Source organism: Dendrobates tinctorius, unplaced genomic scaffold, assembly GCF_039654945.1.
Source record: "Dendrobates tinctorius isolate UK_male_01 unplaced genomic scaffold, ASM3965494v1 ptg000237l, whole genome shotgun sequence".
Lineage (NCBI taxonomy): Eukaryota > Metazoa > Chordata > Amphibia > Anura > Dendrobatidae > Dendrobates > Dendrobates tinctorius.
In genome coordinates, this window is record NW_027361904.1 from 1,181,606 (window position 1) to 1,206,931 (window position 25,326).

At 48.2% G+C, this 25,326-nt stretch overlaps 1 protein-coding gene across 1 annotated transcript in view; it reads right to left on the minus strand.

Moving 5' to 3' along the window:
- The window catches only part of LOC141060492 (uncharacterized), a 118,724-nt gene that overhangs the window by 48,688 nt on the left and 44,710 nt on the right, over positions 1-25,326 (minus strand).

The following is a 25,326-nucleotide window of genomic DNA, read 5'->3' on the forward strand; positions in this document are numbered from 1 at the left end:
CCTCGTGTGTAATGTGCGCGGAGCCTCGTGTGTAATGTGCGCGGAGCGGAGCCTCGTGTGTAATGTGCGCGGAGCGGAGCCGCGTGTGTAATGTGCGCGGAGCGGAGCCTCGTGTGTAATGTGTGCGGAGCGGAGCCGCGTGTGTAATGTGCGCGGAGCGGAGCCGCGTGTGTAATGTGCGCGGAGCGGAGCCGCGTGTGTAATGTGCGTGAGCGGAGCCGCGTGTGTAATGTGCGCGGAGCGGAGCCGCGTGTGTAATGTGCGCGGAGCGGAGCCGCGTGTGTAATGTGCGCGGAGCGGAGCCGCGTGTGTAATGTGCGCGGAGCGGAGCCGCGTGTGTAATGTGCGCGGAGCGGAGCCGCGTGTGTAATGTGCGCGGAGCCGCGTGTGTAATGTGAGCGGAGCGGAGCCTCGTGTGTAATGTGCGCGGAGCCTCGTGTGTAATGTGCGCGGAGCGGAGCCGCGTGTGTAATGTGTGCGGAGCGGAGCCGCGTGTGTAATGTGCGCGGAGCCTCGTGTGTAATGTGCGCGGAGCCTCGTGTGTAATGTGCGCGGAGCCTCGTGTGTAATGTGCGCGGAGCCTCGTGTGTAATGTGCGCGGAGCGGAGCCGCGTGTGTAATGTGTGCGGAGCGGAGCCGCGTGTGTAATGTGCGCGGAGCGGAGCCTCGTGTGTAATGTGCGCGGAGCCTCGTGTGTAATGTGCGCGGAGCGGAGCCTCGTGTGTAATGTGCGCGGAGCGGAGCCGCGTGTGTAATGTGCGGAGCGGAGCCGCGTGTGTAATGTGCGCGGAGCGGAGTCGCGTGTGTAATGTGCGCGGAGCGGAGCCGCGTGTGTAATGTGCGCGGAGCGGAGCCGCGTGTGTAATGTGCGCGGAGCGGAGCCGCGTGTGTAATGTGCGCGGAGCGGAGCCGCGTGTGTAATGTGCGCGGAGCGGAGCCGCGTGTGTAATGTGCGTGGAGCGGAGCCGCGTGTGTAATGTGCGCGGAGCGGAGCCGCGTGTGTAATGTGCGGAGCGGAGCCGCGTGTGTAATGTGCGTGGAGCGGAGCCGCGTGTGTAATGTGCGCGGAGCGGAGCCGCGTGTGTAATGTGCGTGGAGCGGAGCCGCGTGTGTAATGTGTGCGGAGCGGAGCCGCGTGTGTAATGTGTGCGGAGCCGTGAGTGTAATGTGCGCGGAGGTAATATATAATACAGTCCAGCAAAGCCTCCAGTTAATATATACAGCCCAGCATAGCCTCGGTAATATATATAGCCCTAGACAGCCTCGAGGTAATATATATAGGCACCCCCGTTTAATGCTCTCCCCCAAATGCGGTCTACTTTTGGCATAATGCTTCTCGCCCTATGTGGGCCACCTGATTCAGTTTCTTCTCCCCCCATGAGCCGCCCCATTCATGAGCAGCCAAGCATCTCCCCCAGGGCCCCCCATTCAATCAATCAAATCAAATTTATTATCGCCAAGTACATATTACATATATACAAGGAATTCTTTGTGGCAAAGAGGCAACATAATATATAACAACAGATACAACAAGTAACATCTAACAAGACAGATACAGTATATAGTCTACACATGACGATTTAATTGTTGAACAGAGAGTGGATAGAAGCTGTTCATATGGCGGTTGGTGCTGCATTTGGGGACTCTGAAGCGACGTCCTGAAGGGAGTAGTTGGAATGAGGAGTGTCCCGGGTGAGAGGGATCGGATGAAATTTTCAATGCGTGGGATCGAATACTCCTATCATAAAGATCCTGGATTTTAGGCAGGGGGGAACCTATAATTCTCTCTGCTGTTCTGAAAGTCCTTTGTAAGCGGAGTTTGTCATGCGCAGTGGCTCCCCCATACCAGACTATCAGAGAGGAACAAATCACAGATCTGATGACAGCATTAAAGAATAAGATCAGCAGATTCTTAGACAAACCATATCTTTTCAGCTGACGCAGGAAGAACATCCTCTGTTGTGCTTTTCTTATAACAGCATCCACGTTTTTCCCCCATTTAAGATCATGAGAGATAACACCAAGGAATTTGGTCTCTGTGACCCTAAGAACCACTTCGTCATGGATGTAGATTGGAAGTATCTCATGTTGATTTTTCCTAAAATCCACAACCATTTCAGCAGTTTTTTTAGTGTTGAGTACAAGATTATTGGCTTTACACCAGCCACATATTCTTTCCACCTCACTCCGATAAAAGTCTTCAGCATTTCCTCTGATGAGACCAATCAGTGTCATATCATCGGCAAATTTCAAGATTTTTACTGAGTCTGCTGAAGAGATGCAATCATTCGTATAGAGAGAAAACAGTAACGGGGACAAAACACACCCTTGAGGTGCCCCGATGTTTGTGACCAAGGTGTCTGAAGTGAATGGTCCAACTTTTACACTCTGTATCCTGGCTGTCAGGAAGTTATAAATCCACAAGCATAAGTTGAGAGGGACTCCAAGAGCTACCATTTTCTTATTAAGTAAATTCAGATCAATGGTATTGAACGCTGAGCTAAAGTCCATGAAAAGAATCCGGACGTATGAGTGCAGTTCATCTGTATGATCCAAAATGTACTTCAGTGCCAGATTGACAGTGTCGTTTGCCGAACGATTCTCCTTATAGGCAAACTGAAGCGGGTCCCATAGCTTCTGCGTGAATTTTATCAGGTGGGACATCATAATTCTTTCGAAGACTTTCATAGCTACAGAGGTGAGTGCTACTGGTCTATAGTCGTTCAACTCAGAGGATCCCACTTTCTTGGGGACAGGGATAATTGTGGAATTTTTCCAACACTGAGGTACAACGCACTCTTTCTGTGACACATTGTATATATTTGTCAGTATAGGGGCAAGCTGGGTAGCACATACTTTCAGACACATTGGAGATACACCATCAGGGCCAGGTGCCTTTTTGACCTTAAGTCCCTTCAGGATGCGTATCACCTCTGCCTCGGAGATCACTACTTGGGTGTTGCACAATGAATGATCTTTATATGAACAGACTGAGGAGCTTAGAGATGAATAGCCACTGTGTGTAGAGCTTGCCTCAAATCTGCAGTAGAATTCATTTAACTCTGCTGCCAGACTTATGCTGGGGTTCACTATAGTGGGGTGGCTTTTATAATTGGTGACCTCTCTTAATCCTCTCCATGCAGACCTAGTATCTTTTGATGAGAACCTTTCCTCCAGAATCTTTGCATACTCGTGTATGAGCAGCCATGAGCAGCCATGCTTCTCCCCAGGTGCCCCCATTTGTGAGCAGCCAATGCCATGCTTCTCCCCAGGCCAGGGCCCCCCCATTCATGAGCAGCCAAGCATCTCCCCCAGGGCCCCCCATTCATGAGCAGCCATGCTTCTCCCCAGGCCAGGGCCCCCCCATTCATGAGCAGCCAAGGCCATGCTTCTCCTCAGGCCAGGGCCCCCCCCATTCATGAGCATCCATGCTTCTCCCCAGGGGCCCCCCCAATCATGAGCAGCCAAGGCCATGCTTCTCCCAAGGCCAGGGGCCCCCCATTCATGAGCAGCCAGGCCATCATGCTTCAGTTCTCCCCAAGGACGGAGCCCCCCAAAATCATGCCTGCCATGCTTCAGTTTTCTCCCCCACCCAAGGAGCCCCCCAAAATCATGCCTCCTCGGTCCCAGTCCCTCAGTCCTGCTCAGCTCTGGTACTCTTACCTTGTGCAGGCAGGCAGGGCAGGCCAGAGTCCAGACAAAGAGGATCCACACTGTGTCTGCACTCCGCACATTCCTCCTGACTGAGCTGCTGCTATGGGCAGGGGCACGGCCACACAGACTCAGACAGACACGTGATATCACACACTGACCTGCGGCTGAACTGCAGCCACCGTCTGGCTGGCGCCACAGGGCAGGCAGTGTGAGTGACAGTCAGTCTGTCTTCCCTCCTCTCCTCCGCCACGGCACTGACGCTGCTGGCTGATCGAGGATGATCTCTCACCTCAGCCCTCAGGGCTGGCTCCTCTGCACTGGGCCACGCTGGCACGCAGCCTCAAGAGGAGTCAGACCCCTCCCGTTGCCTCCTTCAGGGGGGCTGCTCTCCTTGCTGGCTCTGCGGTGCTCTCGCTCCACAAGTCCACATGGCTAATTTGCATGAATAATTAGCCATGCAGTGCTGGAGGCTGGAGGGTCCCCCTCTCCCCCAGGGCCCCCGTGCAATGAACCGGCTACACGGGCGGTAGGTCCGCCCCTGGTCTGGGGCACACCAGAATTGGATCTGTTCTGTTAGCCACAAGAAGGAATCGGAAAGTAAACAGGATCTACTCTCTAAACCCAAGATAGCACCCAGAAGGGGTGGATGCACTGCTACACCACTGTGGATTTTGCCTAGCTTAGGCATTTCCCCTGATTCCGTTAATCCCAATAGTCCTCAAAAAAATATTCGGGAACACAAGGCACGAGTAATCCTTGTCGCAAGGTTCTGGCCAAAAAGGGCATGGTTCACATGACTCAGACGCATGTCTGTCTCGGACCCATGGATCCTCCCGGATATCCCGAATCTACTTCACCAGGGCCCAGTACTACATCCTCAAGTTCACAGATTCCATCTCACCACATTGAAATTGAGAGGGGACTCCTTGTGGCTAAGGGGGTCTCAGGCCCTTGGTGATCACCCTGCTCGCTAGCAGGGAAAAGGTAACCTCAGTCGAGTACCAGAAAATTTGGGAAAGGTTCCTGGGGTTCTCAGGCCGACAGTTATTCGAAACAAGTCAGGAAGTTCCAATAAAGGAGATCCTGGAATTCCTCCAAAAAGGGCTAGAAAGAGGGTTGTCCACAAGCACTCTAAAGGTGCAAGTATCTGCCCTGAGTGCGTTGTTTGACCAAAAACTTGCCGATCACCCTTGGGTCTATAGGTTCTGTGAAGATCTAGAGTTGTGGGTGTTAGTAATCACCTAGGCAGGTTAACGATGCAACAAGTTTTATTTGAATCCATACAAGCATTTCAGTAAGTCAAGGTAGATGACCCCAATGTAATGCCCCCAGTCCACGGGATCAGCAACAAGTCAGTAAAAATAGTCCATGGGATAATTCCTAGGGGAATATAGATCTCACGACCGAAGCCCGAGAAAACTTAGTTCCAAGTTCGATAGTCCATTCATGGGTTCCAGGAGCGGCCTTAACTCTGCTCCTTTCGCTTCAGATCCCCAGACACAACTGCAGTCCCCCATCAAGTCTCTCAACTCTACTCCCAACCCCCTAACCAAATCCAACATTCCAACCCCCTTCACCAATGTACATTGAATTCACAGCCAATGAAGTCTCCGGCCAGTCTGGAGTGGTGTGAACCCAAGTGGCCCCCCTGCCGAGAGAAAGAAAGGCACATATTCCCCCACCAGATAAGGTCATTGCATGTAAATACAACATAAATTAAGGTAACTAGTCATCTGTGCTGGGAAAGTATTTCAGTTCCTCACAGGTTCATTCGAGCCTCCTTCACAACCAGACCCTCAAAATTACTGTCTGAGGTAGCTCCCTGGGATCTAAATTTAGTATTGAATGCGCAAACATCTCCTTCGAGCCTATTTCTTTCATTTTGGTAAAGGCTTTAACGTTGAAAACAGTACTACTGGTTGCCCTGACTTCAGCTCGGCGGGTCTGCGAGCTGCAAGCTATCTCTGTAAATCCCCCATACACTACCTTTCTGGATGACAGAGAAATCATAAAAACTGACCAGCCTTCCTCCCGAAGGTAAATTCCAAATTTCACAGGGACCAGGAAATAATTTTGCCCTCGGTTTGTGCCAACCCAAAATCCCAGGGAGAGCAAACCTTGCATTGCCTGGATGTCAGATGTTGCCTACTCCAATAGTATTAAGTTACGTACCGGTAACGGTATTTTTCGGAAGCCCATGACAGCACCACGAGAGAGGGGATCCGCCCTACAGGAACAGGAAACCTACAGATACAAAAGGGCGGCACCTCTCCCATGCATCAGTTGGATTACAGAGCTTGAGAGGCTACCATGGTTAGTACACCGCATATACACAATATATACAACCTATCTATCCTATTTACCAAAAACATTTTTATACCATCTCCCACATAAGGTAAATTCGTGAACAATCTTCTAAAGGAGTGCACCCCTATATGTGAACAAGGGAGGGAACTAAGGGTGCTGTCATGGGCTTCCGAAAAATACCGATACCGGTGCGTAACTTAATACTTTATTCGGACTCCCATGACAGCACCACGAGAGAATTACAGAGATGTAAAGCTAATTTAGGGAGGGACTACAGCCTGCAGCACCCTTAGCCCAAAGGTGAGATCTGAGGAGGCACCCATGTCTAACCGATAGTGGTTAAAAAAGGTGGAAGGAAATGACCAGGTGGCCACCTTACATATCTGGTCAATTGACACTCCAGATCTCTCTGCCCAAGATGATGCCATGGCACGAGTGGAATGCGCCCACAAATTCTGTGGAGCCGGACCACCACCTGCTGTGTAGGCAAGAGAGATAGCCTCCCTAATCCACCTTGCTAACGTGCCTTTTGATACTCTACATCCTTTCCTGGGACCTTGGAAGGATAGAAATAATGCATTCTCCTTCTTCCAAGGATCCGTGGCTGAAAAATATTTAAGTAAGCATCTCTTAACATCTAATGCCTGAAGCTTTTGTTCCTTAGGGTTGGTCGGATTAGGGAGGAAAGAAGGCAGAACTATCTCTTGTGTCCTGTGAAAGCGTGACGCTACTTTGGGAAGGTATGCCGGGTCCGGCCTTAGGATTACTCTATCCTGTAAGAACTCTGTGTAAGGGGGCAATCTGGAAAGTGCCTGTATGTCGCTTATTCTACGTGCGGATGTTATCGTTACCAGAAAAGCTGCCTTAAGTGATATAACCTTTTAATGTACTTATGGAGAGACCCAATTCCAGACCCCTCTGGAGGAATTCCAGAATTTGTTTTGTGGGAATTTCGTCCCTGACATCAAACTGAAAGGTGGACAGGAATCGCCTCCAGGTTCTAGCATAGATATTTGTGGTAGTTTGTTTTCTGCTTTTCGGGAGGGTATCAATTAAATTTTGGGAGAACACTCTATCCTTTAATAGTGTCCTCTCAAACACCACGCCGTCAAATGGAGTCCCGCTACCTGTGGGTGGCTGACTGGCCCCTGGTAGAGGAGATCCGGAAGGTCTGGCAGTACCCAGGGATCGCATGCAGACATGGTCCTTAACCATGCGAACCAGGTCCTCCTGGGCCAGAAGGGGGCAATTAATATGACCCTTGCCCGATCTTCCCTGATCTTCCTTACTACCAGAGGTAGTGGATGTAGGAGATGACTGAGCTGTTACTGAAAATAATTCCTATACAGTAGAAAGACCAACATGGATATTACCACAATATGGTCAGTGGTAAATACCAGTCCTACAAAACATATGTGATTACTGCACAGGTATAGTTGGTGTCTTACCGCTGACGTTCTTTCTGATGGAATTGGTCACTTTTCACGTCTTTTCCATCTGGCCCAGACCGACATGACAACTCCTCCAGCCAGGACTCGGCTACAGAGAATACAACAACGACACATTTCACTTCTCATATTCCAGCCCCATCACCATGTATCCCCAACCTGCACAAACCCCTCATCCTGCTGATACCCCAATGCTGAGCTGCTGCTGTATGTGTCCCTATTACTGCACCTGATACCCCAATGCTGAGCCGCTGCTGCCGTATGTGTCCCTATTACTACACCTGATACCCCAATACTGAGCCGCTGCTGCCGTATGTGTCCCTATTACTGCACCTGATACCCCAATACTGAGTCGCTGCTGCCGTATGTGTCCCTATTACTGCACCTGATACCCCAATACTGAGCCTCTGCTGCTGCCGTATGTGTCCCTATTACTGCACCTGATACCTCAATACTGAGCCGCTGCTGCTGCCGTATGTGTCCCTATTACTACACCTGATACCCCAATACTTAGCCTCTGCTGCTGTATGTGTCCCTATTACTACACCTGATACCCCAATACTGAGCCGCTGCTGCCGTATGTGTCCCTATTACTGCACTTGATACCCCAATACTGAGCCGCTGCTGCCGTATGTGTCCCTATTACTACACCTGATACCCCAATGCTGAGCCAATGCTGCCGTATGTGTCCCTATTACTACACCTGATACCCCAATGCTGAGCCAATGCTGCCGTATGTGTCCCTATTACTACACCCGATACCCCAATACTGAGCCTCTGCTGCTGCCGTATGTGTCCCTATTACTGCACCTGATACCCCAATGCTGAGCCACTGCTGCCGTATGTGTCCCCATTACTACACCCGATACCCCAATACTGAGCCTCCGCTGCTGCTGTATGTGTCCCTATTACTGCACTTGATACCCCAATTCTGAGCCGCTGCTGCCGTTTGTGTCCCTATTACTGCACCTGATACCCCAATGCTGAGCCACTGCTGCTGTATGTGTCCCTATTACTGCATCTAATATCCCAATGCTGAGCCGCTGCTGCCGTATGTGCCCCTATTACTGCACCTGATACCCCAATGCTGAGCCACTGCTGCCATATGTGTCCCAATTACTGCACCTGATACCCCAATGCTGAGCCGCTGCTGCCGTATGTGTCCCTATTACAGCACCTGATACCCCAATGCTGAGCCACTGCTGCCATATGTGTCCCAATTACTGCACCTGATACCCCAATGCTGAGCCACTGCTGCCATATGTGTCCCTATTACTGCACCTGATACCCCAATACTGAGCCACTGCTGCCATATGTGTCCCAATTACTGCACCTGATACCCCAATGCTGAGCCGCTGCTGCCGTATGTGTCCCTATTACAGCACCTGATACCCCAATGCTGAGCCACTGCTGCCATATGTGTCCCAATTACTGCATCTAATATCCCAATGCTGAGCCGCTGCTGCTGTATGTGCCCCTATTACTGCACCTGATACCCCAATGCTGAGCCACTGCTGCCATATGTGTCCCAATTACTGCACCTGATACCCCAATGCTGAGCCGCTGCTGCCTTATGTGTCCCTATTACTGCACCTGATACCCCAATGCTGAGCCGCTGCTGCCTTATGTGTCCCTATTACAGCACCTGATACCCCAATGCTGAGCCACTGCTGCCGTATGTGTCCCTATTACTGCACCTGATACCCCAATACTGAGCCGCTGCTGCCGTATGTGTCCCTATTACTACACCTGATACCCCAATACTGAGCCGCTGCTGCCGTATGTGTCCCCATTACTACACCCGATACCCCAATACTGAGCCTCCGCTGCTGCTGTATGTGTCCCTATTACTGCACTTGATACCCCAATGCTGAGCCTCTGCTGCTGCCGTATGTGTCCCTATTACTGCACCTGATACCCCAATGCTGAGCCACTGCTGCCGTATGTGTCCCCATTACTACACCCGATACCCCAATACTGAGCCTCCGCTGCTGCTGTATGTGTCCCTATTACTGCACTTGATACCCCAATGCTGAGCCGCTGCTGCCGTTTGTGTCCCTATTACTGCACCTGATACCCCAATGCTGAGCCACTGCTGCTGTATGTGTCCCTATTACTGCATCTAATATCCCAATGCTGAGCCGCTGCTGCTGTATGTGCCCCTATTACTGCACCTGATACCCCAATGCTGAGCCACTGCTGCCATATGTGTCCCAATTACTGCACCTGATACCCCAATGCTGAGCCGCTGCTGCCGTATGTGTCCCTATTACAGCACCTGATACCCCAATGCTGAGCCACTGCTGCCATATGTGTCCCAATTACTGCACCTGATACCCCAATGCTGAGCCGCTGCTGCCTTATGTGTCCCTATTACTGCACCCGATACCCCAATGCTGAGCCGCTGCTGCCTTATGTGTCCCTATTACAGCACCTGATACCCCAATGCTGAGCCACTGCTGCCGTATGTGTCCCTATTACTGCACCTGATACCCCAATACTGAGCCGCTGCTGCCGTATGTGTCCCTATTACTACACCTGATACCCCAATACTGAGCCGCTGCTGCCGTATGTGTCCCTATTACTGCACCTGATACCCCAATGCTGAGCCGCTGCTGCCGTATGTGTCCCTATTACTGCACCTGATACCCCAATGCTGAGCCGCTGCTGCCGTATGTGTCCCTATTACTGCACCTGATACCCCAATACTGAACTGCTGCTGCCGTATGTGTCCCTATTACTGCACTTGATACCCCAATACTGAGCCGCTGCTGCCGTATGTGTCCCTATTACTACACCTGATACCCCAATACTGAGCCGCTGCTGCCGTATGTGTCCCTATTACTGCACCTGATACACCAATGCTGAGCCTCTGCTGCCGTATGTGTCCCTATTACTGCACCTGATACCCCCTATACACACACGGCTCTGTTCCGTACACCTTGGACGCACGCTCCCCTGCTCCGTGCACTTGTACACATGCGGCTCTGCTCTGTACACCTCATACACAAACGGCTCCGCTCCTCCGTACACCTCATACATGCATATCTCTGCTCCGTACACCTTCTACACACACGGCTCCGCTCTGTACACCTCATACACACACAGCTCTGCTACATCCACCCTGTAAACCCCTCCTGAGCCTACACAGAAACTTACTTCACCTCATCCAGCACCATGACAACCAGCACAGCAGAGCCCTGCAGCCGCTGAAGCCCCTGATCATGTGACCCCCTGACTCCGCCCCTCCCGTGACCTCATCACAGGTTCTGTGTGCACAGATTAACTCAGGACGACATTGCTGGCTGTGAGTGGGGGGCGCACTGCTGGCACCGGGGCCCCCCACCGTCTTCTCAGGGGCCCATAGCGGCTGGGCGGCAGAGTAGGGAGATCGATTCTCCTTGCTCTGCCGCAGAATGTAACTATGCTGTGCACACTGACACAGTTACAGTAGCATAGCTCCGGTGGGCCCCCTCAGAGCTCGGGGCCCCGGGAGACCGCCCCCTCTGCCCCCCCCCCGGTAGCTATGCTACTGATTGGAGACCTTGATCCCTAAATTATTCTAAAAGTTAGCAGCGGCTGTCTAGCAGCACAAAGAGGAAGGAAAACACAAAATCAGGAGGAGAAAGGGGTAGGTTGGATAAAACAGCGTGAGAAAACAAAGATATCAACATGGAAAAGACAGCAGATAAGACACAGCAGACAGGGAGAGATCAAAGAGTAGCCGGATTTATTATCCAGCGGATCGAGAAAATCTCATTCATTATATGCAGTTTATCAGGAAAGAGTCAGTGAGAGGAGTCACCAGGGAGCGCAAGGAACCGGTAACTGCTATGGCCTCACAAATATGCAGTAAACCACTTTGCTAAGTTGCACAATTTTTTGACCAATCTTCTTTGCACACTCGCTCTCGCTCAGTGAGATTATATGGCGACGTCTGTGATCAGCAATTATCATGTCTTGTCACAGATTCTCTGTGATTTGGGTCTGGACTGTGACTGGGCCATTCATACACATTTATATGCTCTGATCTAAACCCTCCATTGTAGCTCTGGAAGGATGTTTAGGGTCGTTGTCCAGCTGGAAGGTGAACCTATGCCCCAGAGATCAAGTCTTCTGCAGCCTCAAACTGTTTTTTTTCTCCAGGATAGCACCGTATTTAGCTCCATCCATCTTCTCATCACCTCTGACCAGCTTCCCTGCCCCTGCTGAAGAAAGGCCTCCCCACATTATGATGCTGTCACCACCATGTGGGATGTTGGGGTTGGTGTTTTCAGGGGGATGTGACAGGTTAGTTTTCCGCAACACATAGTGTTTTGCATTTAGCCAAAAAAGTTCTAGTTTGGTCTCATCTGACCAATGCCCCTTCTTCCACATGCTCGCTGTGTCACCTCCATGGCATGAGGAAGAGGGTGCTATGGTCAGATCAAACCAAAGGAGAAGTTTCCGGTTAAGTGCAAAACTAACACTACACATCACCCTGAAAATACCATCCCCACAGTCAAACATGGTGATGGCAGCATCTACATGTAGTACAACTATGCATTTCTTTAGAGGCTTCTCTGACGGTGTGCACTTACACTCCCCCATAGAAGACCCTGCAGAAATGACCAGTTGCACTACAAGCAGAGATTACACATACTCATATTTTCTATATCTGCAGCGTCAAAAATCGCAGCAGATCCTGAACCTGGCAATGTATCCTAATAGATCCACTCCAGCAGCGCCTGCTAACCTGTTAAATGCTTGTTAATCTCTGACAGCTGCGTTTAACGCATGCCGGCAGGGTGGTGCGCTGTTCCACGTGCCCATTGTCGTGCTTGTGACATGTTTGCGGGACGACGATGAGTTGCCATGCATGGTGGCTCAGTGGATAGCACTGCAGCCTTGCAGCGCTGCAGTCCTGGGTTCAAATCCCACCAAGGACAACATCTGCAAGGAGTTTGTATGTTCTCCTCATGTTTGCGTGGGTTTCCTCCCACATTCCAAAGACATACTGATAGAGAAGTTAGATTGTGAGCCCCATCGGAGACAGCAATGATAATGTGTGCAAAAAGTGTAAAGCGCTGCGGAATATGTTGGCGCTATATAAATAAAGAGATATTATTACAGCAGTGGTCTGCGGAAGACCTCCATGGTGGTCATGAGAGCTCTCATGTGAAAGCCAGCCTGTAGTTGGCGTTCAAAGGATATAGTGATTTTGCTATATACAACAATTCAGTGAATAAAGTGAATAAAATATTTTAAAAAATATGAAAAAACCCTAAAAAATAAATAAAAGTTCAAAACACCCCCCTTTTCCCTATTAAAAATTGAGAAATTAAAAAGAAAAAATACACATACTTGGTAACGCTCTGTTCGTAAAAGTCCGATTTATCAAAATATAAAATTAATCGGATCAGTAAATGAGAAAAGAAAATCTAAATATCAGAATTTGGGGTTTTTTTTGGGCCGCCAAAACAACACAAGAAAATGTAATAAGAGGAGATGAAAACATTGTGTCGGCCCGAAGTGATGTCAATAAAAACATCGACTCCCAATTCCCCGAACATTGAAAACATTACGGCTCTTGGAAAATCGCAACACGGGCAAAAATGTTACCCTTAGGCTATGTGCACACGTAAGCAGAATTTTCCTGAGCAAATCCTGACTCCTTTGAAGGAAATCCACATTTTTATTTTTTGCGTTTTTGTTGCGTTTTTTTCATGTTTTTTTCGCTTTTTTTTTTCCGGAGCTTCCAAATTCTCAATGAATATAGTGGAAAATCTGGAATTTTCAAAAGTTATATTTCCTGCCAGAAGGGAAGAAAAGAAAACAATCTCCCCCGGTTGTTACGGCCGCACTTGTCCTGGAGGATCAGGTATTTTTACTGCGCAATGAAAACTGTAAGAAAAAAACCTTCATCGTCTTTCATCCCCAAACCGGGTTAATAATCCGCAATAATCCGGAGACGAGAGCGCACACACCTACCTCCTCCTGCAGAGGTGTCACCGCTGTGTGCTGACAGGACCTGGGTGAGGTCCCAATCATGTGATCAGTCACGTGACGTCTCCCTCAGTCAGAACTTTCTCCTTGACATCGATACGTTTCCCGACACCCGCGTCAGTTCTGTCACTTTTCTTTCCCGGAAGGCCCCATCCCTTTAGCCCCTTTACCCCCAAGGGTGGTTTGCACGTTGATGACCGGGCCAATTTTTACAATTCTGACCACTGTCCCTTTATGAGGTAATAACTCTGGAGCTTCCATGTATCCCGGTGACTCTGACACTGTTTTCTCGTGACATATTGCACTTCATGTTAGCGGTAAAATTTCTTCAATATAACTTGCGTTTATTTGTGAAAAAAACGGAAATTTGGAGAAAATTTTGAAAATTTCACAATTTTCTAACTTTGGATTTGCATGCCCTTAAATCACAGAGATACGGCACACAAAAAACTTAATAACTAACATTTCCCACATGTTTACTTTACATCAGCACAATTTTGGAACCCCAATTTTTTTTTTGTTAGGAAGTTATAAGGGTTAAAAGTTGACCAGCGATTTCTCATTTTTACAACACCATTTTTTTTTTAGGGACCACATCACATTTGAAGTCACTTTGAGGGGTCTATATGATAAGAAATACCCAAAAGTGACACCATTCTAAAAACTGCACCCCTCAAGGTGCTCAAAACCACATTCAAGAAGTTTATTAACCCTTCAGGTGCTTCACAGGAATTTTTGAAATGTAGAAAAGTAACTTTTTTTTCACAAAGAAATTACATCAGATCCATTGTTTTTATTTTGACAAGGGTAAATAGAAAAAATGGAAACAAAATCTGGCCGCACGGTAGGGCATGGGAAGGGAAGGAGCGCCATTTGACTTTTTGAATGCAAAATTTGCTGCAACAATTGGCAGATGCCATGTCGTGTTTGGAGAACCCCTGATGTGCCTAAACAGTGAAAATCCCCCACAAGTTACACCATTTTGGAAACTAAACCCTTTAGGGAACTAATCTAGATGTGTGGGAGCACATTGAACCGTCAGGTGCTTCACAGAAGTTTATAATGATGAGCTGTGAAAATAATAAAGTCACATTTTCCTCACAAAAATGTTATATTTAGACCCAAATTTTGCATTTTCATAAGGGTAACAGGAGAAATTGCACCATGCAATTTGTTGTGCAATTTCTCCTGAGTACACTGATACCCCATATGTGGGGGAGTACTACTTCTGAGGCACAATGCAAAGCTCAGAAGGGAGGAGGCGCCATATTGACGTTCAGATTTTGCTGGAATGGTTTCAGGGTGCCATATGTCACATTGGCAGAGCCCCTGAGGTGCCAGAACAGCAGAACCCCCCTATATGTGACCTCATTTTACAAACTACACTCCCCAGTGTATTCATCTAGGGTTGCAGTGATCATATTGACACCACGGGTGGGTCACAGAATTTTATACCACTGAGCAGTGAAGAAAGAATAAATTGCATTTTTTACCAGTAAAATGTTGTTTTATCCCCAAGTTTTTAATTTTTCTATGGGCTAATAGGACATTTTTTTTACAACAAACTGAGGTCCATATTTTCCTGAGTGCGTCAATAACCTACATGTAATTGGGAAATGTTTTTCAGGCACCGTGCAAAGCTCAGAAGGCAAGGAGCATCAGATTTTACTGTTATTGCTTGCAGGTGCCATGACCCACTGGAAGAGCCCATGAGGTGCCAGAACAGCAGAACCTCCCATAAGTGACCCCATTTTACAAACTACACCTCTCTAGGGGTGCAGTGATCGTATTGACACCACAGGTGGGTCACAGAATAGACTACATTTTTACCACCAAAATTTTGTTTTAGCCCCAGATTTTACATTTTCACACAAGAACTGGATAAAAATGGCACCAAAATTTGTCCCACAATTTCTACCGAATGTGGCAATACCCCATATGTGGCTGTACAGTGCTACTTAGCCATATGGAGAGACTCGGGAGGAACGCTATTTGCCTCCTGTATCACGCCAAGGCAGGCGGAGCGAGGTTAGTGAACCCACTTGACCACAGATGACACTGGAAGCTGAACCCTAGGAACCAGCCAGAAAAGGACGTCAGATGAATTGCAAGGCTTTATTTAGACTCTTAAGCAGGAGAACCCACAAGGGAGGGTCCCCTGGACCGAAACACTAAATTCCCCAGAGGGAGCTCCGGCAAGCGAACCCCTTAACAGGTATTGACCCGGCACAGCCAAGGAGGCTCAAGTGCAACGGCTCCTAGACCAGAGCGTCAGACCCAATCGGAACAGTGGAACTGAGGGAAGGGGAGCAAGAGGTCGAGGGAACCGGAGGACAACCAAGAGGTCCAGAGGGTGCCGACAGAGTCTGCAGGTAGATGGTAGGCAGGCAGGACACCGGCACTAGGGGAAAACACTGGGTATTAGTACAAGGCAAGACAAGGCTGAACAACCAGGCGCTGGTCTGGGACCTGAGAACAGTAACTTAGCACAATGCACAAAGTTGCCCAGGCACCTCCCAAAAGAAGTGAGGGCCTTAAGTATACACAGGTCTGTCAGAGATTGGCTCAGAGGTGATTACAGGAAAAGGGTGCACTGGCCCTTTAAATCATTTGACAGCAGCGCGTGCTCGATCCCTATTATTATTATTTATTTATTGTTATAGCGCCATTTATTCCATGGCGCTTTACAGGTAAGGAGGGGTATACATAAAAACAAGTACAATAATCTTAAACAATACAAATCATAACTGGTACAGGAGGAGAGAGGACCCTGCCCGCGAGGGCTCACAATCTACAAGGGATGGGTGATAATACAGTAGGCGAGGGTAGAGCTGGTCGTGCAGCGGTTTGGTCGATCCGTGGTTACTGCAGGTTGTAGGCTTGTCGGAAGAGGTGGGTCTTCAGGCTCTTTTTGAAGGTTTCGATGGTAGGTGAGAGTCTGATATGTTGTGGTAGAGAGTTCCAGAGTAGGGGTGATGCGCGAGAGAAATCTTGTATGCGATTGTGGGAAGAGGAGATAAGAGGGGAGTAGAGAAGGAGATCTTGTGAGGATCGGAGGTTGCGTGCAGGAAAGTACTGGGAGACGAGGTCACAGATGTATGGAGGAGACAGGTTGTGGATGGCTTTGTATGTCATGGTTAGGGTTTTGTAATGGAGTCTCTGGGCAATTGGGAGCCAGTGAAGGGATTGACAGAGGGGAGAAGCTGGGGAATAGCGGGGGGGACAGGTGGATTAGTCGGGCAGCAAAGTTTAGAATAGATTGGAGGGGTGCGAGAGTGTTTGAGGGGAGGCCACAGAGCAGGAGGTTGCAGTAGTCAAGGCGAGAGATGATGAGGGCATGGACTAGGGTTTTTGCAGATTCTTGGGTGAGGAATGAACGGATTCGTGAAATATTTTTGAGTTGAAGTCGGCAGGAAGTGGAAAGGGTTTGGATATGTGGTTTGAAGGAGAGATTAGCGTCAAGGATTACTCCGAGGCAGCGAGCTTGTGGGACTGGGGAGAGTGGGCAGTCATTTACTGTACTTGATAGGTTCGTAGGGGGGGGTCACGTGAGATGGGGGAAAGATGATGAATTCTGTTTTGTCCATGTTGAGTTTCAGAAATCTAGCAGAGAAGAAGGATGAAATAGTGGACAGACATTGAGGGATTCTGTTTAGTAGGGAGGTGATATCTGGTCCAGAGATGTAGATCTGTGTGTCATCAGCGTAGAGATGATACTGAAAGCCATGAGATTCTATGAGCTGACCCAGGCCAAAGGTGTAAATAGAGAACAGCAGGGGCCCAAGGACTGAACCTTGTGGGACTCCGACAGATAGGGGGCGAGGTTGAGGAGGTGGTGTGTGAGTGGGAGATGCTGAATGTCCGGTCTGTTAGGTATGATGAGATCCAGGATAGGGCCAAGTCTGTGATGCCGAGGGATGAGAGGGTCTGTAATAATAGGGAATGGTCCACTGTGTCAAAGGCAGCCGACAGGTCCAGGAGGAGGAGGACAGAGTAGTGTCGCTTGCTCTTGGCGGTTAAGAGTTCATTGGTGACCTTAGTAAGGGCAGTTTCAGTGGAGTGGTGTGACCGGAAGCCAGATTGTAAGCGGTCGAAGAGGGAGCAAGAAGAGAGATGGGAGGACAGTTCAAGGTAGACGTGTTGTTCCAGTAGCTTGGAGGCGTAGGGGAGAAGTGATATAGGGCGATAGCTAGATACAGAGGATGGGTCAAGAGAGGGCTTTTTGAGGATAGGTGTGATGGAGGCATGTTTAAAGCTTGAGGGGAAAACACCAGTTAGTGATAGGTTGAAGAGATGGGTTAGGGTTGGGATGAAGACTGTGGTGAGGTTTGGTATGAAGTGGGATGGGATCGGGTCGAGTGCACAGGTGGTGAGATGTGATCTTGAGAGTAGAGTGGAGAGTCGATCTTCTGTAATGGTGGAGAAGATGGTTTTGAAGGTGGAGGGCTGGGAAGTCGGGAGGAAGAGTTCTGGGGGTTGTTGACCAAAACTTTCTCTGATGTTATCAATGTTCTGCTTGAAGAATGAGGCAAAGTCTTCAGCTGAGATGAGTGGGGAGGGAGGAGGTGCTGGGGGCGGAGGAGAGAATTGAAGGTGTTGAATAACTGTTTAGGGTTGTGAGACAGGGAGGATATGAGAGATGAGAAGTAGGTTTGTTTAGCTGTGGCGAGTGTGGTCTTGAAAGTAGTGAGGGACTGTTTGAATGCGATGAAGTGCTCGTTGGAGTGGGATCTTTTCCATCTGTGCTCAGCAGCCCTGGAAGCTCGCCTCAGCTCTTTGGTCAGGCTGGTGTGCCAGGGCTGTCTGTTGATTTTGCGAGCTTTGGTATGTGTAAGTGGGGCAGCGGATTCCAAAGCTACAGCTATTGTGGTGTTATATAGAGCGGCAGCGTCATCCGCATTGTGTAAGGAACTATGCTTGCTCCCCCGCAAACCGTAAGTGAGGAGGCGGAGGAGACACGTTGGGAAGACGCCGCAGCCCTACAGCCTGAGGGGACATCGTGAGAGCGCGGACTGGGCAAGATTGCAGGAAACAGGGGAATGCCTGTGGCCAGATGGAGCCTGATCTCCCAGTACCCTGGCGACATCCTGGAGCACAGATTTTCCTAAAACAGTTTGCGGACTCCATATACAGAAACCCTAATTGCTAGAAGAGCAGAATCCACCCCCTCAAGTGACCCCATTTTGGAAATTATAACCCTTTGGGAATTTGTCTACAGGCGTAGTGACGATTTTCACTCCATGGGTGTTTTCCAGAAACAAGCAGCAGTGGATGTTGCTGAGTGAAAACTGCAAATTGCCGTTGTAGTGACCAGTACGTTGCAGACACCAGTATGTTATGCCCAGCTCATGCTCCAGGAGACACGCACCTGTAATTTAGGCGGTCTCTCATCGCTTCAGAAATGCCAAACATGTTTATGCTATATGTGGTTTAGGTACACTGTGTGGGGCTCAGAAGGGAGGGGGGCATTTGGATTTGGGAGCGGAGAATTTGCTGGATTTCTTTTGGGGTGTGTGAAGAAACCAGAGTATATCTTAATTGTCCAGACGGCTATGTTTTTTACAGGCCTGGAGGAATTGACTTTTTGTCTGCATAGTTGGCTTGTGGATTTAAGTGTGGATTCTGGTGGGTCAAGAAGACTGACATGCACAATGATATACCATGTAACATAGTGTGTGCTTATCTGATGTTTGTTTATATTCTGGAATCAGTTTGTTGACTTGCTTGTAGATAGGGAACGGCTGTGAGGGTGTACTGAAGGACACTGGGTAATTCTAACAATAGCTTACCTGCCTTCGGTATAAAAGACCTTGAGACGGAGAGACGGAGTCTCATCTCATCATATAAGCTGGAGTCACACATAGCGACTTACCAGCGATCCCGACAACGATATCAACGTGTCAGGATCGCTGGTAAGTCGCTATGTGATTGCTGGTGAGCTGTCAAACAGGCAGCTTCACCAGCGATCAGCACAGCGACGCCGAGCGCGCGGCATCGCTGTATTCGTTAGCGCTGATGCCATATTCATGTTAAAAATAGAATTAAAATAAAAAATATTGTTATTCTCACCTTCCGACGTCCCGCGCAGCATTCCCGCCTCTCTCCACGCTCCGGTCCAAGAATTACCGCGATGACGTCCGTTCTCGCGGGATCGCGATGTCTCGCTGTCATTCTTGCAAAGGATTACTGGGACCGGGAGCGTGGAGAGAGGCAGGAAGACTGCGCGGGACGCCGGAAGGTGAGAATAACAATATTTTTTATTTTTTTATTATTTTTTACTCCTGATCGCTGGTCTCCCGCCTGTCACACACAGCGATGCGTTCTGGCCAGCGGGAGATCAGTGATGAAAAAAATGTCCAGTGGTTTCTTGCAGCGATCAGCGATACCGGCAGGGGGGCCACTCGCTGATCGCTGTCACACACAGCGATCTCGCTGGTGAGATCGCTGTTACGTCACAAAAGTTGTAACTCAGCAGCGATCTCGCTAGCGAGATTGCTATGTGTGATGGGGCCCATAGAGCTACTAGCCAGACATTCTGCTAAACACCCAACGGACAAGAAACTCTTCAGGATCCCGGCGGAGGGTATGTCAGACCCGGCTGAAAGAACACAGGACTGCTCTCGGTTATCTCCCTATGCTTGTCGGGACCTCCTCTCTGTGTGTTATCACAGGTGGAATAGCGACCCTGGGAGCTCTGACATAACATCCACTAGCATCCCGGTGAGTCAGCGGAGGGGAGAGGCCTTGTAATGTGCACCATCTTGGGGAAATTGCTGGGATTGTTCTGTTTGCTACTGGGTGTTGTGGTTCAATAAAGTATTGTCACACTGTTTTACCCTAACCCTGTGTTGTCTGTGTAGTGTTCTGCCCACAAGGAGATAGAGCGGGCGTTCAGTGGTATGAGCCCTGGTCCATGCAGTCATTCTAAAGGCAGCCGGGCCAGCGGACGAGAGCACCCACTGACCCCGTTTCTCCACAGGGTGCAGATGACAGATCTGAGTGGGGACTTGCTTTTTTTGTGGATTGAGTTGATGCTTTTATTGGGAACATTTTACATAATGTTTGGGATCACATTTATCCGGCTCTCTACGCTGAGCACTTTCTTTGTGGTTTCCATCTAAATCTCTGATTGAAGTGATTCCGATGAAACCCCCGATAGATCCATTCACTGTAAGGCTATGTGCACACGTTGCGGATTCTGCTGCGTTTCCGCAGCGTTTTTGGCCCTGCGGAAGCGCAGCAGTTCCGCAGACATGGTACAGTACCGTGTTAGCCTATGGCATTTCAAATCCGCTGTGCTCACGCTGCGTTTTTTTCCGCGTGGTTTTGCTGCGGTTTACAAACCGCAGCATGTCAATTGTTTGTGCGGATTCCGCAGCGGTTTCACACCTTTAACATAGTAGAGGTGTGAAACCGCAGGGCAAAACCGCAGGCTAATCCGCAGGAAAACCGCAGGTCACTTTACCTGCGGTTTTACCTGCGGATCCGCGCGGAAAAACCCGCAGGTGAATCCACAGCGTGTGCACATAGCCTAATGGGGCAGCAGAGTTACTCTGGACTCAGTCTGGCCTCTGTTCAGCAGTGTCCTTCCTTTCAGAAGTGCACAAAACTGTGGCCGACAGCACTTTCATGCAGTCCTAAAAAGACGGACACCGCCGAATCACAGGTCAGACGGCATCCATAGCGCCTCCATCTTCCTCATTATAGGGAATCTTCGGCCAGAGGTTCCATCTGAATCATATATTTTGGAGATTTACATGGAAACCCTGATGCAAGCGCTCAGTGCAGAGTGCAGGATAAATGTGCGCCGAGGTGAAGAATTGGTTTCATTTTTTTCAGTCGTGACTAGTGATTAGGTGACTTTATTCTTTGGGTCGGTGCGATTACAGCAATACCATATTTATAGCGGGTTTTTATGTTTGGCAGCTGTCACACACTAAAAGACGCTTTTTATTGCAAAAAATAGTTTTTGCATCACCACATTTTCAAAGCTATAATTTTTCCATATTTTGGCTGACAGAGTCATGTGATGGCTTGTTTTTTGCGGGATGGGTTGTCATTTTTACTGGTACCATTTTTAGGCACATGACATTTTTTGATCACTTTCTATTCTGATTTTTGTGAGGCAGAATGAACAACAACCAGCAATTCAGGATTTTTTTTTTGTTGGGGAGCGGGTTAAGCCGTTCCTTGTGTGGTAGAATTGATAAGGCAGTTTTTTCTTCGGGTCAGTACGATAACAGCGATACCACAGGGTTTTTTTTTTTAATGTTTTGGTGCTTTTGCACAAAAAAAATTATTTTATAGAAAAAATTATTTTTGCATCGCTTTATTCTGAAAGGTATAACTTTTTTATTTTTTCTGGTGATGGAGCTGTATTGGGGCTTGTTTTTTTGCAGGACAAGATGTCATTTTCAGCGGTACCACGTTTATCTATATCCGTCTTTTTGATTTAGTTTTATTCCACTTTTTGTTCAGTGGTATGATAATAATGCATTGATTTTTTTGTCTTGTTTTTACTTTATTTTTTACAGGGTTAACTAGTAGGACAGTTTGATAGGTCAGGTCGTTGCAGACGTAGCTATACCAAATATGTGTACTTTTATTGTTTATATATTTTTTCATACAAATATTTATTTATAGATTCAATATCTATATTTTAAAAAAAATATTTTTACAATTATTATTATTTTTTTTTACTTTATTTAACTTTTTTACTTTGTCCCATTATGGGACTATCATTTTTTGCAGGCTGATCTCCTGTATAGTATGGGGATGCTGTTGCATACCCATGCTGTAGAATCTGTCAGATCTGCACTGACAGAGAAAGTCGCTGATCATGCTCTGGGCATGATCAAGCAAATCTCCTAGTTCTGGTGACCTGGAGGTTGTAATGACGACATCGGGTCACCATGGCAATGATCGGGACCCCGCGTCACATCGCGAGGTCTACGATCCAAGGGCAGAGGGGCTGTCATCCCTCTACTGGTTCCTGGAATGCTGCAGTCGCGTTCAATAACAGCATTTAAGGGGTTAAAGTGCAGGGTGTGGTCTGTGACCACTCCTGGCACTTAGTGTCTGCTGTCAGCTGTCAGAATCAGCTGACACCCGGCGGCGATCGCCCGCGCGCAGCCTCTGTGTGTATGGTCGATCGCGATGACGTAATAATCTGTCGCTGGTCAATAAGGCCCAGGACACAGGGAGGCACGGATTATTACGACAAATGTCAAAAAGTGCTAATTATAGTGTTAAAGAATATTTCTACCGGCTCCTTATCTTTGCTCTTTCTCTAAAAAAAAAAAACCCTTGGCTTTTCCCACTGATTATTGTTTAACCCCTTCATGACCCGGCAACTTTCCATTTCTCCCTCCCGTTCTTCCAGAAGCCATAACTTGTTGTTTGGGGGACGAGTTGTAATTTGTAATGACTCCGCTCGTTTTATCTTGTGATGGACGGGAAAATGGGAAAAGTGGCGGGAAATTGAAAAAACAAGGGCAATTCTGCTGCTTTTTTTTATTTACCACCTTCACTATATGATAAAACTGACCTAATATGATTGCCCCGGTCAGTGCGAGTGTGTAGACACCGAACATGGAAAGGATATTTTATATTTAATAAGCCACAGAGGAATGTGAATGGCGGCACCAGTGTTAAAACATGTAATCCTTCGTAGGGAGGAGTTGAGCCGGATTCTAGAGCCTTTATCAGCATAAATGTCCAATTTGGAGGTGCTCAAGCGAAATGGCCGTGGTCCTCTCTCCCGCACCCCTCTGCACCTTACCATCTAAGGTGAAAGTCATGAAATAAAGGACTTTTCACTCAAGCTGCCATGGTGAGTGCCGCATACTTTTTTCTGAATTATTTATATTTTATATTTAAGTGGTAAAAAAAATTTCAAAATTTAGTAACAAAACCTAAATTTTCCTCCATTGTCATTTTCCAAGACTCGTAACGTTTCCATCTTTCGTACTCTATGGCTGGTGAGGGCTTATTTTTTGCGACCTGAGCTGATGTTTTCACTGATACCATTTTGGTGTAAATATGACGTTTCCATCGCCTCTTATTGCTAAGTTGCGACAGTCAAAAAACCTCCACAATTCTGGTGTTTTAGTTCTTTTTCACATTACGCTGTGAAAAACTGAGAGAAGCAGGAAGAGAAGCTCGTTGTCACAGGACCATGAGTATGAAAGTCTCATATGAGTGAAGTGTCCATGTGATGACTGCTGGAACCTGCAGAGCTGAATCCTGACATTGCAGCTTCTGAATTCTCACAGCGCATGCACTGCACACATTTAGGATTCTCCCGTACCGGTGGCAAGAGCATACGGTCATGTCAGCACAAGTATGTGATTTATATACTTCTGGCCACATTCCGAATAGACGTGCCCGGCCTCGCTCTGTTCATTTTCATTGAGTGAGGCCACACATGTCTAGTCAGCATGTGACCGCATGTATGTAAGTTACCGGCACAAGAGAATCCTGACAGCGTTCAGTGAGCACTGTGAGAATTCAGAAGTCTGCAGTCACATAGAATGTCTGCACACTCAGCACAAAGCTGGACAACCCCTTTAATGTTCCTAACATAAATAAAAACTTGAGAATTAGTCAGTGTCACAAATAACATTTACATCCAGGTGCCTTATAGATGACGTCATCTCTGGAGTCGTTCTCCTTCTTTTCTTCTTCTTGTCCCGACCCCATGATGAGTTTTCTCATCCACATCTCGTCTCTGCAGACTTCCATCTTCTCCGGTCTTCTGCAGCAAATCTCCACATGATTCCCTTAAAGATAGAAGTGTCATTAGTGCTCCTGAATAAAAGTATCTGCAGTACACTGAGCCCCGGAATAAATAATTGCCCCTCACTATATTGTCTGCACAAAATATGACCCCCCTGCTGTCCCTCTTAAGTTACATGATCTTTACACTGACCTCTCCTTTCCATACCGGCCCCTCTTCACACTGCCCTTTCACTGTGTCCCCCCCATAGGGCTCAGTCTCTGTACTGTACTCTGTCATCACACTCCCCCTCGTTGGTATACTGTCCCCTCCTGGCCGTACGCTTAGGCTATGTGCACACGTTGCGGATTGATTTTGCAAAATCCGCAGGTCAAAAGACCTGCGGTTTATCTGCGGATTAGCCTGCGGTTTTGCTCTGCGGTTTGTCACCTGTACAATGGAGCAGGTGTAAAACCGCTGCAGAATCCGCACAAAGAATTGACATGCTGCGGATTAGAAACCCAAGCAAATCCGCACGGAAAAATCCGCAGCATGTGCACAGCGTTTTTTGTTTTTCATTGATTTTAATGGTACTGTACACCGCAGCTGAAACTGCTGCGGATCCACAGCAGAATCCGCAGCGTGTGCACATACCCTTACACTGTCTCCCCATGCTACGCCCCCACTACTCAGTTTCTATTCTGTGCCCACTCACTTTTCTCCTCCCATACTTTCTCCTCACACTATTCCCCTTCTTCCTTATACTGTCTCCTCTCACATCCCCCCTGTTCAACATACTGTCTCCTCATATATTTCCCCCTTCACTTTCTATACTGCCTGCTCAAACATACCCCAACTCCACATACTGTGTCTGCACACATCCCATCACCCTCACGCCCCATACTGTGTCCACATACTGTACATTTTTCACATCACTACTCATACTGTAACTGCACATTCCCGTTTGCTCCCCATACTGTCTGCACCCATCCCTCCATACTGTTTCCTCGTACATGCCCCCATACTGTTTCCTCGTACATGCCCCCCATTCTCCTGTATTGTTTCCTCATGCATGCTCCCCATTCCCTTGTACTGCTTCCTCATACATGCCCTGCGTCTCCCCCTTTGCTCCTCATTTTGTGTCCTCAAATCTCCCCTCACACATTATATCCCCCATCCCCACTCCAAATCTCCCCCACATTAAATCCCCCATCC